The sequence below is a fragment of the Pan paniscus genome, chromosome 9 (genome assembly GCF_029289425.2).
Source record: "Pan paniscus chromosome 9, NHGRI_mPanPan1-v2.0_pri, whole genome shotgun sequence".
Taxonomy (NCBI): Eukaryota; Metazoa; Chordata; class Mammalia; order Primates; family Hominidae; genus Pan; species Pan paniscus.
This window is the reverse complement of record NC_073258.2, coordinates 90,779,188-90,798,204: the sequence shown is the minus strand read 5'-3', so window position 1 is coordinate 90,798,204 and position 19,017 is coordinate 90,779,188. Positions and strand designations below refer to the sequence as shown.

At 40.8% G+C, this 19,017-nt stretch overlaps 1 pseudogene; it reads right to left on the bottom strand.

Annotated features, from left to right (window-relative positions):
* Window positions 1-3,590: 3,590 nt before the first annotated feature.
* Window positions 3,591-9,402, bottom strand: LOC117975087 (cell adhesion molecule-related/down-regulated by oncogenes-like; annotated as a pseudogene).
* Between the last annotated feature and the right edge of the window lie 9,615 nt (window positions 9,403-19,017).

Genomic DNA, 19,017 nt, shown 5'->3' with positions numbered 1-19,017 from the left:
TTTGAAGTTTTTAAAATACATGTGCAGTAAAATATCCTTATTATCAGAAATACCTATATTTTGATCATGTTAATTTTGTATGAAGCCTTTCCTTAAGTATCGACTGGAAATTGGTTCCAGGACTCCCCACAGATACCAAAATCCTTAGATGCTAATAATCCTCAGATGTCCTTACATAAGTTGGGGAAGTATTTACATGTAGCCTAAGCACATCCTCCAATGTACTTTAATAATCTCTAGATTACTTAAAATACTTAATGCAATGTAAATGCATTAAGTGTAAGTAGTTGTTACCCTGTATTATTTAGGGAATAACCACAAGCAAAAAAAGTCTGCACATGTTCAGTGAAAATGTAATCATTCAATTTTTTTTCCTGAAATTTTTTAATCCATGATGAGTTGAATCCATAGGTGCAGAACCCATTTATATGGAGGTCCAACTGTATATCAAATATCATATTTAATGGTGTATTTTCTAGTATTTAATTTAATTACTGGCAATATGGCACACAACAAACATATCAAAAGTTTCTGAAATGTGTTTTTTGAATTTATTTAAAGCAATCCGGGAAGGCCTCCTTTAATGAGGATTGCTGAGAACAAAGTCTAAAAAAGGCTGACTCCATTTATAAGGAGTAACTCTGATACAAAAGTTTAATGACAGATGGGTTGCATAATGGGTTATTTCAATGATAGGAGTAATGCAAACATACAGTTCTGTAGTCATTTATATTTTAATAGCATTATACTGTTTTAACCATCCTCATCTTGTATATAATCTCATTGTATATTAGAATACTACTATTAGAGCAGTAAAGAAGAATGGATAAATACGGTCAGCTTTTTGCTTTTGTTTTCTTTTGTTTTTGAGACAGGCTCTCACTCTGTCGCCCAGGTTGGAGTGCACTGGTGAGATCACGGCTCACTGCAGCCTCGACCTCCCCAGATCAAGCAATCCTCCAACCTCAGCCTCCCAAATAGCTGGACTACAGGCTGAACTGTCATGCCCAAGTAACTTTGTTCTTGCTGTTGTTGGAGAGACAGGGTCTCACCCTGTTGCCCAGGCTTCTCTCAAGCTCCTAGCTCAAGTCATCCTCCCACCTCAGCCTCTAACAGTGCTGGGACTATAGGCCTAAGCCACTATGCCAGGCCTAAATACAGCCAATTCAACTGAAGTTTACATTATTTGTGTTTCACTCTCTTTCATTATAAGAATGATCTGTGTCTTAAAATGTGTTCTTGAACATGAATTACTTTATGATTGCCCCTTCATAAGAATAGTTCTTAATGTTTAAGAATAATTCACAAAAATATGAAAATTCCTTCATAAAGAATGACTTGAATTAATAGAAGGAATACTAGATACAGGCAGTGGATAATCAAATTTTAAGTGAATTATCTTATTCTGTCCTACAATTGTAAGAGAAAGTGATCCTCCAACCTCAGCCTCTCAAAGTACTGGGAATTATAGGCATGAGCCACCATGCCTGGCATAAATATGGCCAATAATTTAAACTTCAGTTTAATTGGCTGTTCTTATAAGTTTTTGAGAGAAATATGTTTCTCTTATAATTGTGAGGACTGGATGAAATAATGCAGATACAACCTCCACTGATAGGGTAGAATCTCCACCCCGGAACAGCAGGTCTAGGGTTGCTATGCCCAAGTTTCCCACTGGCTGTATCTTCTGTCCCTCAAGGGATAAGACAAAACACCGGGAGACACCATCCCCCTACCTACCCCAGCACAGACTTGTAGAGCGTGTGTGAGTGCTTGAGAAGCCCCTGTCAACTCCTTTGCAGTGATGCAGAGATTCATCTAGGAGGACTGACAGGCTGTAAAAACTGAGAGCTTTGCTCAATGCCTCACAGTAATGATTGATTTTGAATCGGTCATGAAGAGGTACATTCCCAAGGGCATTGTCAAAAACAATGGAGACCTTGGTTGGGAACATTAAAGAGGAGCTTGGAATCTTTAGCATGCTTTGTAGCAAGAAATAAACTTCTGACAGCCAGCCAGAAGTTTACCAGAGAAAACCAGGCAAAGAGAAAGCCAAGAAAAAGTGTCTTAGGATCTCTAATTTCTGGAGATCTGGAAGGCTGTGTATCTGTGCTAGCCTGCACCCACTCAAGAGCAATCAAGGTGGAATGCGGACAAATTTGTAAGCACTCCCCAAGCTAACCACTGATTCATCAATAAAGAGCCTTTAGCCCTACTGGCTGAAGAGCTAAAGCACAAATTCTGAGTGAACACTGGGTGAACAATAAATTATTCTGTTCCAGGGAGTGATTCCTAGAAGCTAGACTTAAAAATAAAATCACAATCATCTCCGGTGATCTGGAAGATTGACCATGCACTGTCATTGCAGTAACCAGAGAGAGGATCTCTGAGCTGTTAGTCCACTGAATGTGGGACATAATTGTCAACTTCCTGATCTGTGAAAACAGTCTCCACGCCACACACACATTGAATGGTAAAGGATAAAAATCTAACTAACTAGGAAGGCTTAGCCACAACTTTCGAAATACAGATTTAGGTAGAAATAGAGAGAAATAGATACAAAGATTGCTGAGTTTCATGTTTAGCTGAATTCATAGTAAATATTTATCATCGTGAATAGATTCATCTCAGAAGCCAAAAGCATAGCTACTCTCAGATGAAGGTTGCATATATATATACATATATATGTGTGTGCATATATATAATATACATATATATTTCAAAGCAGTCATTCATATGTATATTTTTCAATTAGTAAGCTAATTTTCCAAGCACTATTTTTCATATATATATATAGTCCCAGCACTTTTAGAGGCTGAGGTGGGACGATCACTTGAGCCAGGAGTTGCAGAGAAGCCTGGGCAATAGGGTGAGACCCTCTCTCTCCAACAACAGCAACAACAAAATTACTCAGGCATGACAGTTCAGCCTGTATCCAGCTATTTGGGAGGCTGAGGTTGGAGGACTGCTTGATCTGGGGAGGTCGACCCTGCAGTGAGGCGTGATCTTACCACTGCACCCCAACCTGGGCGACAGAGTGAGAGCCTGTCTCAAAAACAAAACTAAACAAAACAAAAACAAAAAGCTGACTGTATGTATCCATTCTTCCTTATTGCTCTAATAGCTGTATTCTAACATACAATGAGATTATATACAAGATGAGGATGGTTAAAACAGTATAATGCTATTAAAATATAAATGACGATAGAATTGTTATGTTTCCATTACCCTTGTCATTGGAATATGGATCCTGTCACCTTAGTAGTCAGCATAGTACCCAATAGGTAGTTTTTAAAAAATATATCATAATCATTTATTAATGTGGAGAAGATCCTTCCAAAGACAGCTCCAATGTCCTTGTCACACAGAGGCAGCAGTGGTCAGGAGCTCTGCTGACCAATGCTTTTGGTGCCTGTTTAAAAGGAAGATATTCTGGAAAAAAAAGTCAGGAAACTTCATAAAATAAACAACAAGAACAACAAACACCTTTTCTTCCAGAATAAGTATTTTCTGACACTCACACCTTCAGGCTGTTGGCCCTGTTGGAAGTGAGAGAATGACTAGTTTCTGGCAGTGTGACACCATGAACATGCTCCTAGGCTAATGGAGCAGACAGAAGAGCTCCCTCCAAGAGAGGCTCCCTGCAGCCCTCCCCTTTTTTCTTCTGAAAATGTGTGTCTTTCTTTTCAAGCCACGACTCAAAGTCTTATTTTGTTCCTACTCTTAGAAACAGTCAAAAAGAGCCCCATACCGTACCGGCCATTTTATGAATCAATGTAATTTTAACGCAGAGGGATAGTAAAGCATTATTTGTCTCTCTGGCCTTGGTTCCTTTTCCGCATACTGCAATCATTCAACTACATCTTACACTCTACCATGTCCACGACACTGCTTATAACTAGTGACTAGAAGACTGAACATCATTTGTGCCCGCGTGCAGATAGGGAGAATGTTGTCTGGTCACATTACCACTTTAGTGGAAGGCACTCTTTTAAAATTCATCAGCCAGGTCTGCTATTATAAACACTGGGTCAAAACCGTGGTTGACTTCAAAGTGTTCTCAGAAAGTTTGATAATACACTATTAAAAGACAGTTTTCCATCTGAAAACCTGACTGGTGGCAACCTTCAATTGGCCCCTGCATTTCCTCTGAGCTGAAGCAGCCAAGGGATGGAATCGTTTGCATGAGGAGTTCTTACTGCCACTACAGTTGTTAGAAAATATGGAATGATCCCTCTGCCCTCCAGGTGATTGAAAGCTATGCAAAACAAGGTTGTTTCTTGCTGAGCACAAGGAAGCAATGGGTAAAAAAACTTTTAAGGCATAAATAATACAAAAGGGCACACATTTTTAGGACACATTCACATGACATTATACTGCAAAAAAAAAAAAAAAGAATGACTTTCTCTGATTTGAATTAAGATCCTTCACACAGTTCACTCCCAGGCCTGTTTTGTGCAGTTGGTTACAGGCTTGAAGTCAGAAGATGACTGGTTGTTTGCACATCCTCCGGTTTCCTGGGGCTGCTGGAGGACCCCTGAGGGGCTGTCCAAAGGAACACCAGGCGGAGGCCATGTTGTCTTTTCAGCACCGTCCTCTCAGATAGGTGGCAAAATAAGAGGATTCCAATGTAAATTGTTGCTGTCTGTTTCTGAATAGACACAGCTGTCTCCTCTAGTGAACTCTTCTGGATTTTCTGTGCGATCACAGCTGACATCGTTTCTATTATCCTGACAGCACTTTTTTCCTCCTCTGTAATAACACACTTTGTGGATGAACCAAAATCACCAAAAACTGCCATGGATACTGTTACAGGGCCACTCAAAATAATACCAATGCTATTGTTGGCAAGGGATTGGTAGAAACCCAAAAGAGAGGAGTTAAGAGAAAGAATTGTCAAAGTCCCCTGATGACTCTGTATATGTTCCATGTTTCTACCCCACTTTTTTCCATTATGCAACCATGAGCTATGAGTGGTCACAGGTTTGGCAGAACAATGTAGTTCTGCAGGTCCACCATGTTTCTGGACGGTAGAGAGTGGCTCGGAAGTAAAATAAGGTGCCACGTCGGAACTCATGGAAGAGCAGAGAATCATGACAGTAACATACAGCAGTGTCCATATGGGTCCAAGATTCACATGCAGAGTGCCAGATTACAGAAGCAGGCAAGGCACGCTTCCAGAGCAAAACCCTTGCTTGGAAAGTGGTTCACTTTCCAAGGTACTAAAATTCAGGGTAATCAGACGCATTCCTTAACCTTGACTCCTTACTGCATACTAAAGACTTTGATCAGTCTTCATGCTGTCCATAGGGAGTCTCCAAAACTCAGAGTAACAGTTGGCTTACATCTTCAGTGATTCAAGTCTGCAAGGTGTATATGATTGTGCTTCGGGGGGAAAGCAGAGAAGCCACTTTCTGTACTTACAACGGAGTTCACTTCAGTGCTACAAACATCACCGCAGCCCTGCTTGTAATAAAGTCCAGACTAGGAATCTGCCTTTGGGTTGAGCTGTTCTCCTACAAGATAAGCTGTTAAGTCATGCCTTGATTTTAGATCTCTCGGCTGAGCAGGCTAAGCATCCGGAGTTCCTGTGGGGCAGCCGGCTGGGAAAGCCACCCTCAGGTCCTTCCCTCCGACGCCACGACGGCTACTATGGAAGCGGCTATGGTGGCAGCGGCTGCGATCCGAAGGGGCCCCTCCATGCGCCACGCAGGGCAGAGGACGGCGCGGTGTCTTGCAGGCCAGGACGCAGGCGCTGGGTAGGTCAGGCGGGGGCTGGGTCCTGGTTCTTCTGGCGCCTTGACTCTGGAGCCGGGCATCAGGGCTCTGGATATGGGACCTGGGGCGCGCCCCCGCGGCAGCGCTCCTCCAGGCGGAGGGGAGTGGACATGTAACCGGGCGTGTTCAGGGCTGCCCAGAGCATGCCAGGAGCAAGAGGAGGGATCCTGTGAGAGACAAGCGAGGCCAGCTGTAGAGGCCGCCTCCCATAAATAGTTTTTTAAACCCATCCCTCTCCCTCCACTCACAAGTAGACCACAGAGTCTATTTTGCCCATACTGATGTCTCTGTGCGTTCAATGCTTAGCTCCCAATTATAAGTGAGAACATAACAGCATTTAATTTTCTGATCCTGCATTAATTTGCCTAGGATTACAACCTCCAGCTCCATTCCCATTGATGTAAGAGAGTTGGTGTGCCCAGAGTAAAGTCCTCCATTTAAGCTCCCATTCACAATTACACTGACTCCGTTGAGAACCTTATGGTGAAGGTGGGAACAGCCACTGCTGATACCGACATGGCTCAGTAAACCTCCATGAACACTTCCATTTATCTCATTTGCTCCTGAGAGAGTGGTGTATTACATCATCTGCCCATTAATATCTGATCCTTGATAGAGGTATCCTGGAGGGTCATATTTCTGTATGATATTCTGCTGGCGATTCCTCCGCAGGCACATTTCAATGAAAACCATAAGAATGAGGCCCAAGACCCCCAGCATACAGCCAAGGATCAGATAGAACAGGTCACTGCTTCTGTCAGGGCTGGTTGCTGGCCTCACATTTCCTTCACTTCCTGAGGAATTCAGACGGGTACTCAAGTCTTTCGGATACTCAGAAGCTCCAGGAACGCATTTTACTTTAGTCTCGCAGATCATCATATTGCTAAACTCACTTTCTTCTCCTTCACTGAAGCACTGCATTTTAATGCCATAGGAAGTTTCTGACAGCAGATGGCCAATCATGTGCCACTCCTTTGAACCTTCTGTAACATCCCTCTTATAAACATTGTCATTGTCATTATCTGTGGGTCGGTAATAGATATAAAAGAATGGAAGCGTTATTATTTCACGGAATGTATGTCCGCTTTAGCACAATCTGAGTAATGCTGACCGCCTCTGTGTACACAATGTGAGGTCCATTATTGGACAGTTGGAAAAAAGTTTGGGGAACCCAGTCACCAGATAAGGATGAGACGCTGAACTCTGAAAACTCTCTTCATAATGGTTGATAGCAACGACCCTAAATTTGTATGTTGAACCTGTTTCTACACTACAAACTTCCACAGAAATTTTGGAAGGAAGGATATCTTCAGCTGCCACCAGCCAGTCACTGGTCCTCATCCATTTATATCTGACCTCAAAGGCAGGGATTGAAGAATTCCCATCTGCCCAAGGAATTCAAGTGACATAGACCAACCTCTCTGACACAGTGGAGATAATCAGGTGATCTGGTGCCTCTGGAGCACCACTGTGCCTAGATGAATCTGTAAGCACCACTCCAAAATTGTTGTTTGAAGCTTCTGAAACAACAGGATACTCGGGGGTGCCTGTGGGTTGAGAGGATGCCTGGGTGTTTTTTGATGACGCTGTTTTTTCTTTGCTGGTTCAGAAGGTAAGCATGGCAGGTGGGTTTTCACCTGCAGCACTTCTTGCTACCATCAAGAGTTCATAAAGACTAGATGGCTCTATTTCAGCTAAATGAAGCTCACTTTCACCTCCTGGGATTCAAACCCTGTGCCAACTTCCCACCACACCAACTTCATACTCCAGATTTTGATACTTCACAAAATAGGCATTGATGGGCAGTCCACTTTCCTTGCCTGCCCTCCACACCAGGTTGTATGTATCTGCTATGGGGGTCTGTAGGGTTTCAATTTGATGGGGACCTCAGAAACAGAGATGCCACCAGCATTTTTCTCTGATGGTGATTCCACTGCACTGAGATGTACTTTCTCTGGAAATGAGCTGAATAATCCACTTTCTGAACCATCTCTTATTTTTTTCATTTTTCTGAGTAACATCAAAAAGTGCAACTGTTTCTGCTTTTGTTTGTTTCAAAAGGAACAACCATGAGAGGTGGTTCTGCCTGCATGGTACCATGTTCATTTGTAGTTTCGCAGATGTATTTCTCCACATGCTCCTGCATCACAGCCTGAGTATGGAGAGAGCTCAAGCCAGCTTGGGACATGATGAAATAGACAGGGTCTGGGTCCAAGATTCCAGGTCTTGATAAGTGTGACTTTTGGGATTTAGATCTAAGGACTTAAGACAGATGGCTGGTTATCAATCCGTGGATGTCATACCAACAAATGACTGGACCCAGCAGCCTGGTAGCACTGTAGGACAGAGTAAACAAAGTCTCCATCTACCACTTCTATGCTTGCCGGTGCCATAATTATAACTTGCTTGAATCCATTGCCTTTTTCTATTTCAAGTCTTCCAGTAGACTGCATAAATCCAGCCTCATTATCTGCTAAACACTGATGTAGCCTAGTATCTTGCATAATAACCCCACTGAATTTCAGTCAATTTCCTGCAGTTCGATGTCTTGAGGAAGGATGATTAGGCTGTGAATTATGAAACCAGTTATGGTTGGCAGGTGGGTTCCTACAAACATCAGAGATAAAGTGTACTGTGGAAAATAGAGACACTATCTGATCCTGTAGTCCCTTAGAGTAGGAGCGTGTTCAAGTACATTAACCATGTATGCCACATATTTTACATCTCCAGAGTTGTTTCCCACCATGCAGGAATCGTTTCCAGAGTCCACTGGGTCAATGCTATCTATGGCAAGATGAGAACACAACCTTCTCCAGTTGCTTCCCAGGGCAATATCCTGCCTGTTCTTTAGCCAACACACTTGAGGAGCCAGGACCCCACTAAACACACACTCCAAAGTTACAGGGCTATGTGAATGAACAGCTAATACCTGTGAACGAGCAGGGGAAGAATGCCAAAATCATCTGAAGAAAGGTGACTCACAAGGAGCTTTTGGCCAATGGGTTCAACTCTTAATTCATGTGTGGCCGGATTATAAGCTGCACATTTGTGTGATCCCTTGTCCTCTGAGGATACATTCAAAATCTAAAGATGTTCTTGTGGAGGGATTAAGTAATTCTTTGTGGAATGCTTCAGCCACTTCCCCTGGATTTTAGCGTACATCTCAGCTTTGGGGTTACTCTCTGGTACCCTGCAGCCAATGAAACCAGCACCTTTATTATTTTGCTGTAATAAAATGCTTTGTGGGTGAATCAAAATCACCAAGAACTGCTGTGGATACTGTTACAGGGCCACTTACAACAACACTGACCTATTGTTGAGAATGCATTGGTAGTAACCCAAAAGGGAGGAGTTAAGAGAAAAAAATTGTCAAAGTCCCCTGATGAATCTTAATATATTCCATGTTTCTATTCTATTTTTTCCATTATGCGACCTTGAGATGTGAGTGGTCACAGGTTTAGCAGAACAATATAGTTCTACAGGTTCACTAAGTTTCTGGACGGCAGAGGGTAGCTCAAAAGTGAAATAAGGTGCCATGTCTGAACTCCCAAAAGAGCAGAGAATCGTAAGAGTAACAGACGGTGGTGTCCATAACGGGCCAAGATCTGGATGCAGAGCGCCAGATTACAGAAGCAGGCAGGACAGGCTTCCAGAGCAAAACCCAAGCCTTGGTTCATTTTCCAAAATACTGTAGTCCAGGGTAAGCAAACACATTCTTTAACCTTGACTCCTTCCTGCTTACTAAAGACTTTGATCAGGGACAGTCTTCATGCTGTCCACAGGATGTCTCCCAAAATGAGAGTAACAGCTGACTTACATCTTCAGTGATTCAAGTCTGCAAGGTGAATACACTTGTGCTTGGGACGGAAAGCAGAGAAGCCACTTTCTGTTCTTAGGGTGGAACTCACTTCAGTGCTAAAAGCACATCATAGCAGTTCTGCTTGCAATAAAGTCCAAACTAACAATCTGCCTTTGGGTTGAGCTTTTCTCTTACAAAATAAGCTGTTAAGTCGTGCCTTAATTTTAGGTCTCTCCACGGCGCTGGCTAAGCATCTAGAGCTCCTGTGTGGCAGCCAGCTGGGAAAGCCACCCCTGTGTCATGCCCTCCGGCGTGAGGCAGCGGCTGTGGTGGCAGCTGTGATCTGAAGGGGCCCCTTCAGTCCTGGCACAGGACAGAGGAGGGTGTGGTGCCTCGCATGCCAGGGCAGAGGCTCTGGGTTGGGCGAGCGGGCCGCGAGGTCGCAGGTCTCCTCGCACTGTGTGACCTCAACTGGGAACTAGGGCTCAGGGGTGGGTAACTGGGTTGGGGGTGGGGTGCGGAGTGACAGGATCCATCCCTGTGGCAATGCTACTCTAAATGGAGGCATTTAGCCTCCATTTGTAACCAGGTGGTCACAAGGCCCAACAGGAGCAGGAGAGGAGCAGGAGGAGGAGCGATCCCAGAGACAGACAGGCAAGGCAGGCTGTAGAGACCGCCCCCAGTCGGTATTTTTTCAAGCCATCCCTCTCCCGCCACCCTCAAGTAGTCCACAGAGTCTATTTTTCCCATATTGATGTCTATGTGTGTTCAATATTTAGCTCCCCATGTAAGTGAGAACATACAGCATTTGGCTTTCTATCCTGCATGAATTTGCTTAGGATTAAGGCCTCCAGCTCCACCCACATTGTTGTAAAGGACATGATTTCATTCTTTTTATGGCTGTATAGTATTCCATGGTGTATATATACCGTATTTTATTTATACATTCTACCATTGATGGACTCCTGGGTTGATTATGTCTTTGCTATTTTGAATAGTGCAGCCATGAACGTAGGAGAGTATGTGTCTTTTTGTTAGAACGATGTATTTTCTTTTGAGTATGTACTCAGTAATGAGATAATTGTATCAAAAGGTAGCTCCGTGTTAAGTTCTTTGAGAAATCTCCAGACTGTTTTCCATAGTGGGTGCACTAATTTACATTTCTTGCTGTATCTTTACTTCACAAAATTTCTACTAGACTCAGCTCAGGGTTGCAGCCCTGACTGCAGCAGGTGCTGGGGCTTCCCTAAGTAGATACTGTGCACAGGTAAAGAGAGTGCTCAGATCCCGGGGTTGTGAGAAGAGAAGCAGAGGAAGGAGTTAAGGAGAGGGCCACATTTGGATGCCCTGAGGAGGGATGACAGGCAGATGTAAGGAAGGTGGCACTGTGCTAGTCACTGGTGACATCCTCCTAGTTCCAGAATCTCCTGGAAAGCAGGAAGCCTCACAATTCCCAAGCATGCTGCAGTTCTGGAGGGCACAGGGCTACTATTCTTCCCAGCTTGACTCTCTTTTCTCCCAATACACATGGGACTCTGAAGCCAGGAGTCAGAACGAATTATCTTCCACCCACACAACGTTTAAACCTTCGATTTGTGATTGAATTACACACACACACACACACACACACACGTGCAGGCACACACATGCATCTGTCGCTGTAATAAAACGTCCTTAACTAATGCTAGACAGATCTGTGATCAGTAATTATCTCTACCCTTTTGGGCAACAAGAATAATGAATTGATTGACAAAATTGATTGACTCCTGGAAAGTAGTGTAAAAATGTAATATATATGTAAGACACATGGTGTCTTCCCCCTGTGACATTAGCAGCAACATTCCCCTAGAATATTACAAATAATATCAGAGGGGGTGTACACACATAATGTACATACCTTGTAAAATTAGGAGTAGCATCTCCCTAAGATATTATTAATAGTATCACAGAATGTGTACACACATGGCTTATACCCCATATGATGTTAGGAGTTACATCCTTCTAGTATGTTAGGAATAATACCACAAAATTGTTCACACATGGATAACGGCATATGTAATATCAGGATTAACATGCCTCGAAATTATTACAAATAACATCACAGGGGGTGTGCACACATAACGTACATGCCCTGTGACATTAGGAGTACATTTCCCTGACACATTACAAGTAATATCAGAGAGTGTACACCTTCTGTGACATTTCGAGTAATGTCCCCTGGATAGGACGAATAATATCATAGGGTGTACATCCCCTGTGACCTGAGGAGCAACATCTTTCTTGGATAATGCAAATAATATCACAAAATATACAGCCCCTGTGACATTAGGAGTAACATCCACCTAGGATATTATGAATAATATCACAGGAAGTATACCCCGTGTGACAGTAGGAGTAACCTCCCCCAAGGATATAACGAACAAATGCAGAGGATGTACATGTGTTGTGACATTAGCAGTAACATCCATTTAGGATATTATGAAAATTATCACACTGTGAACACCCCCTGTGACATTAGGAGTAACATCCCCCTACAATATTGGGAACAATATCACATGGTGTATATTCCCTGTGACATTCGAGGTAACATTTCTTTAGGATATTATGAATAATATTACAAGATGTACAGCCCCTGTGATATTAGGAGTAACATTTCCATAAAATATCACGAATAATATCACTGCGTGTACACCACGGGTGACATTAGGAGTAACAGCCCCCAAAACTATTAGGAATAACTTCACAGGGTGTACACCGTCTGTGACATTAGGAGTAACATCTTTCTAAAATATTATGAATAATATCGCAAAAGATACACCCCATGTGACATTAGAAGTAACATCCACCTAGGATATTATGAATAATATCACAGGGAGTACACCCCCTGTGACATAAGAAGTAACATCGCCCTAAGATATAAGAAATAATATCACATTGTGTACACGCGTTGTGACATCAGTAGTAACATCCCTTTAGCATATTACTAATATTATCAGAGTGTGAACACCTTCTGTGACATTAGGGGTAACATCACCCTACAATATTGGGAATAATACCACACGGTATACACTGCCTGTGACATTAGTAGTGATATTTCTTTAGGATATTACGAATAATATGCCAGGGTGTACGGCCCCTGTGATATTAGGAGTAACATATCCAAAAAACCTTACAAATAAAATCACTGTTTGTACACCACGTGTGACATTAGGAGTAACATCTTCCTTGGATATTACGAATGAGATCACACGGTTGACACCCTATGTGATTTTAAAATTAAAATCCCCCAGGAATATTACTAATAATAACACAGGGTGTACTCCCTTGTGATGTTAGGAGTAACATCCTCCCAGGATATTACGAATAATATCAGAAGGTGTACACACATTGTGACATTAGTAGTAATATCGCACGAGTAAAGTGTGAATAATATCACAGGGTATACACACCTGTGACATTAGGAGTAACATCCCCCTGGAATATTCTGAATAATATCACAGGGTTTACACCTCCTGTGACTTTAGGAGTATCATCTCGCTAAAATATTGCGTGAATAATTGTAAACTTACGAGCATCTCACTAAGATATTATGAATAATATCACAGAATGTGTACACACATGGCGTATACCCCATGTGATGTTAGGAGTTACATCCTTCCAGTATGTTAGGAATAATACCACAAAGGTGTTCACACATAGTTAACAACATATGTAATATTAGGATTAACATCCCTGGAGAATATCACAAAGAACATCACAGGGGCTGTGCACACATGATGTACATGCCCTTTGACATTACAAGTACATTTCCCTGACACATTTCCAGTAATATCACAGCATTTACACCTTTTGTGACATTTGGAGTAACATCCCCTAGGATAGTACGAATAATATCACAGGGTGTACATCCCCTGTGACCTGAGGAGTAATATCTTTCTAGAATACTACAAATAGTATCACAATGTATACACCCCGTGTGTCATTAAAAGTAAAATTCCCCTAGGATATTATGAAAAATAACACAGGGAGTACACCCCGTGTGACATTAGAAGTAACATCCCCCGAGGATATAACGAATAATATCAGAGAATGTACATGCATTGGGACACCAGTAGTAATATCTCTTTCGGATAATACGAATAATATCAAAGGGTGTACATGCATTGTGAAATTAGTAGTGAACTCCCGCTAGGATATTACAAATTTTATGACAGGGTGTATATGCCCTGTGACATTCAGAGTAACGTTTTCCTAGAATATTACAAAGAATATTAAAGGGTGTACAGGACCTGTGATTTACAAGTAACATTTCCATAGAATATTACACTGTGTGTACACCCCGTGTGACATTAGGAGTAACATCCCATAAAACTATAACGAATAATTTCACAAGGTGTACACCCTCTGCAACATTAAAAGTAACATTTCCCTGGAATATTATGATAATATCACAGAGTGTACACCCCCTGTGATATAGGGAGTAACATCTTGTAAGGATTATACAAGTAATTTGATAAGGTGGACAAACCCTGTGACACAAGGAGAAACATCCCTCTAGGACATTACAAATAATATTAAAGGGAACACACCCCATGTGACAATAAAGGTAACCTCCCCTTAGGATATTACGAATAATACCACAAAGAGTACACACACTGTGACATTATTATTAATGTCCCACTAGGGTATTGTGAATAATATCACAGTGTGTACAGTCCTGTGACATCAGGATGAACATTCCCCTACAATATTACGAATAATATAGCAGGGTATACACCCTCTGTGATTTTGGTAGTGCCATCCTCCTAGAATATGGAAAATAATGTCCCAGGGTGTTAACGAAGAGTGGCAGTAGAGGTAAAATCCTAGTAGTGGAGTAATATTACCCCTCCTCTCCACCCAGGATATTACAATCCACGGTGGACACACAGCGTGTTTACGTTATTGTGAGTAATATCTTCTCCGCCTCTGGAGATTACCAACTGTCATAGAAGGGTGTACATCCTCTGCACTATTTGCAGTAATGGCATCCTCTTGACCCTGGATATTAACAACAATATCAGGAGAGGATGATATTACTCCCAATATCACAGAGGGTGTACACCCCACCTGTTATATTGTTCCTACTATCCAGAATAAGAGAGAATGATATTACTCGCAATAGTGCCAGGGTGTACACCCCCCTTGTGATATTGTTCCTAATATCCAGGGAGGGAGAGCATGATATTAATAACTCCCAATATCGCTATGGGTGTACACCCACCCTGTGATATTGCTCCTAATATCCAAGGGGTAGAGTATGACATTACTCCCAGTGTTTTTTTGGAGAGTGTTTCTACCCCCAGCGGCATTGGGGGTAGTATCATCTTCTCCCACGTTGAAATTAGGAACAATATCACAGGGGGCGTGTACACACCCTGTGATATTGAAAGTAATATCATCCTCTTTTCTCCTGGATCGTGGGACCAATATCAATGGGAAGCGTACGCTTTCTGCAATATTGGGAGTAATGTCATCCTCTCTGCCTTTGAATATTAAGGGCAATGTCACAGGGCGGGTGTACACTCTCTGTGATATTGGCAATGTTATCTTCTCCCCAAACTGCATATTAGGAAAAATATCACAGAGTGGGTGTACACCTTCTGCGATATGAGTAGTAATATCATCTTCTCCCCTTCTGGATATTAGGAACAATATCACTCCGGAGTGTACACTTTCTTCGAGATTGAGAGTAATATCATCCTCTCCGCCTTTGAATATTAAGAGAAATATCACAGGGGGGATGTACAGCCCCTGAGATTTTGGGAGTAATATCGGGCTCTTTCCCTCCATGGATATTAGGAACAATATCTCACGGTGGGTTTACACCTCCTGCTATATGGGGAGTCGTATCCTCTCTTTTCCTGGATATTAGGGACAATATCACAGGGTGGGTGTACACAGCCTGCGATATTGCTGTAATATCATCCTCTCGCCCTCCGGGTATTAGGAACAATATCACAGAAGCGGCGTACACTCCCTGTGATATTGGGAGTAATATCATTTTCTCCTTCCATGAATATTAGGAGCAATATCCCTGGGTGGATGTACACCCACTGTTACATTGGGAGTAATGTCATACTCTACCCCCTGGATATTAGAGGCAATATCACAGGGTGGGTGTACACCCATAGCGATATTGGGAGTTATTAATATCATGCTCTCCCTCCCTGGATATTAGGAACAATATCACAAGGGGGTTGCACACCCCGGCACTATTGCGAGTAATATCATTCTCTCTTATTCTGGATTGTAGGAATAATATGACAGGCGGGGTGTACACCCTCTGTGATATTGGGGGTAATATCATCCTCTCCCAACGTGGATATTAGGAACAATATCACAAGGGGGGCTGTACACGTCTTTGATATTGGTAGTAATATCACCCTCTCCCCCTTGCATATAAGAAACAGTGTGATAGGCGGGGTGGACACACCCTGCGATATGGGGAGTAATATCACCCTCCTCTCCACACCTGGATATCATGACCCACGGTGGACACACAGCGTGTTTACGATATTGTGAGTAATATCATGCCCCCTCTAGAAATTATAAACAATATCACAGATTGGTGTATACCCTCTGCAATATAGGGAGTGATAACATCCTCTCCACCCCTGAATATTAGGAACAATATCAAAGAAGTGTTTATATCCCCTGTGATATTGGGAGTAATACCATCCTCTCCCACGTTGAAATTCAAAACAGTGTCACTGGGGGCGTGCCCACCCCATGTGATACTGAAAGGAATATCATCCTCTTCTCTCCTGGATCATGGGAACAATATCACTAGGGTGGTGTACACTTTCTGCAATATTGGCAGTAATATCCTCTTCGCCTTGGAATATTAAGGACAATATCACAGGGGGGCTGTACACATCCTGCGCTATTAACAATAATATTATCCTCTCACGCCCTGCATATTAGGAAAAATATCACAGAGTGGGTGTACACCTCCTGCGATATGGGAAGTAATATCATCTTCTCTTCTTCTGGAAGTAGGAATAATATCACACGGGTTTGTGCACTTTCTGTGATATTGGGAGTAATATCAACTTCTCCGCCTTTGAATATTAAAAACAGTATCACAGAATGGATGTACACCCCCTGCGATATTGGGAGTAATATCAGCCTCTACCCTCCATGGATATTAGGAATAATATCCCAGAGTGGGTATTCAGCTGCTGCTGTATGGGGAATCATATCATCGTCTCCCTTCCTGGATATTAGTAGCAACAATATCACAGGGTGGGTGTGCATAGCCTGCAACATTGGGAGTAATATCTCCCTCTCCCCCTCCGGATATTAGGAACAATATCACAGAACGGGTGTACACTCCCTGCGATACTGGGAGTAATATCATTCTCTTCTTCCGTGAATATTAGGAGCAATATCACTGGGTGGATGTACACCCACTGCTACATTGGGAGTAACGTCATACTCCACCCCCTGGATATTCGGATCAATATCACCGGGTGGGTGTACAACTACTGCAATATTGAAAGTAATACGATGCTCTCTCCCTCCATGGACATTAGGAACAATATCATAGGTGGGTGTACACGTACTGCGGTATTAGGAGTAATATTATTATTAATTATTACTTATTTATTATTAACATTAACATTAATTACCAGTATCAATATTGAGAAATAATTGCTAACAAAAAGGTTTCATATTATTAACATTAATATTAATTATTGGTACCTAATATTATTGTTTTCTAATTAATAAGATCAGTATCAATTGTTAATATCAGTCATTATTAATTAATATTAATAATTTTATTGTTATCATTAATATATTTAATAATAATTATCATTATTATCAGTATTGATTTTAAATCACTCATTTAACAAAAACTCAGGCTACATACAACTACGCAAAGGGTCTAACATTGTAAGCGTTTAGGGACTGCTTCAATCATTCGCTGACACAATAACACTTTTCAGCAAAGAACCCCTATGGCCCTCAACATCTACTATTAACCTTTATATTATTGTTCCAACCCTGGCCCTTTCTTTCGCTCTTCTATTGTGAACCCCCATCCCTATACCAGATCCTCTAATTAATTTTAAAATAGGCCTCCTATTTTTACTAACCTTATCAAGCCTAGCCATCTACACTATTCTATGATCAGGAAGAGCAATTAAATTCAAATTATGCACTAATTGGCACATTACAAACTGTTGCCCAAACAATTTCATATGAAGTAACCCTAGCCATTATCCTGCTATCAATTCTACAGATAAGTGGCTCGTTTAACTTATATTCACTCATCACAATGCAAGAAATCCTCTGACTGCTCCTATCATCCTGGCCCCTAGACATGATATGACTTGTCTTCACACTAGCAGAAACTAATCGAGTCCCTATATTATATATATATAATTTTTTATATATATAATACATATTATATAAAATATAAATATATAAATATTTGTATATTTATATTTTATATAAAATATAAATATATGAATATTTGTATAGTATATATTTTATGTAAAATATAAATATATAAATATTTGTATATTTATATTTTATGTAAAATATAAATATACAAATATTTCTATATTAATATTTTATAGAAAATATAAATATATAAATATTTGTATATTTATATTTTATATAAAATATAAATATATAAATATTTGTATATTGAGATGTTATATAAAATATAAACATATAAATATTTGTATATTATGTATTTTTTATATAATATAAACATATAAATATTTGTATATAATGTATGTTATATATAATATAAATATATAAATATTTGTATATAATGTATTTTATATATAATATAAATATATAAATATTTACCTATAATACAAAATACATATAATATATATGATTATATATAATTTTTATACCCTCTGTAGAGGGAATTATTTTTGTTTCTATATCCATCCATAATAAAATACTGTGTCTGTCCATAATAAAAATACTAGTGGAAAAGTAGGAATTATAGTCACGTAAGAGATAAAACAAAATCTGTTAGTATCAATATATTAACACATATAGGTGGTGTTGGTTCTTACAGGGTTTAGTAAAATACATTCTAATTTTCTAAACAATTTCCACGTTACTGTATATTTATTTTTCTCTCTTTCATGATTGGAAAGAGTGCAACAATATACATCCCTATACAATCATCCTTGATTACATCTAAGGGAGCTTCGGCGGTAGTAAAATTACAGGGTTAATATATTCATATAGGTATTACAGGGTAACCAAACAAGATTCCAAATTCTTTCATCAGCAAAGCCCAGTGTAATCCAGGTAGCCACTCTAATTAATGCAATTAATTCAGATACATAAATACATACATATATATGTATATGTCTCCATGTGTGGATGCACTTAAATGGTTGCAAATACCATCGACTTTTCCTCTC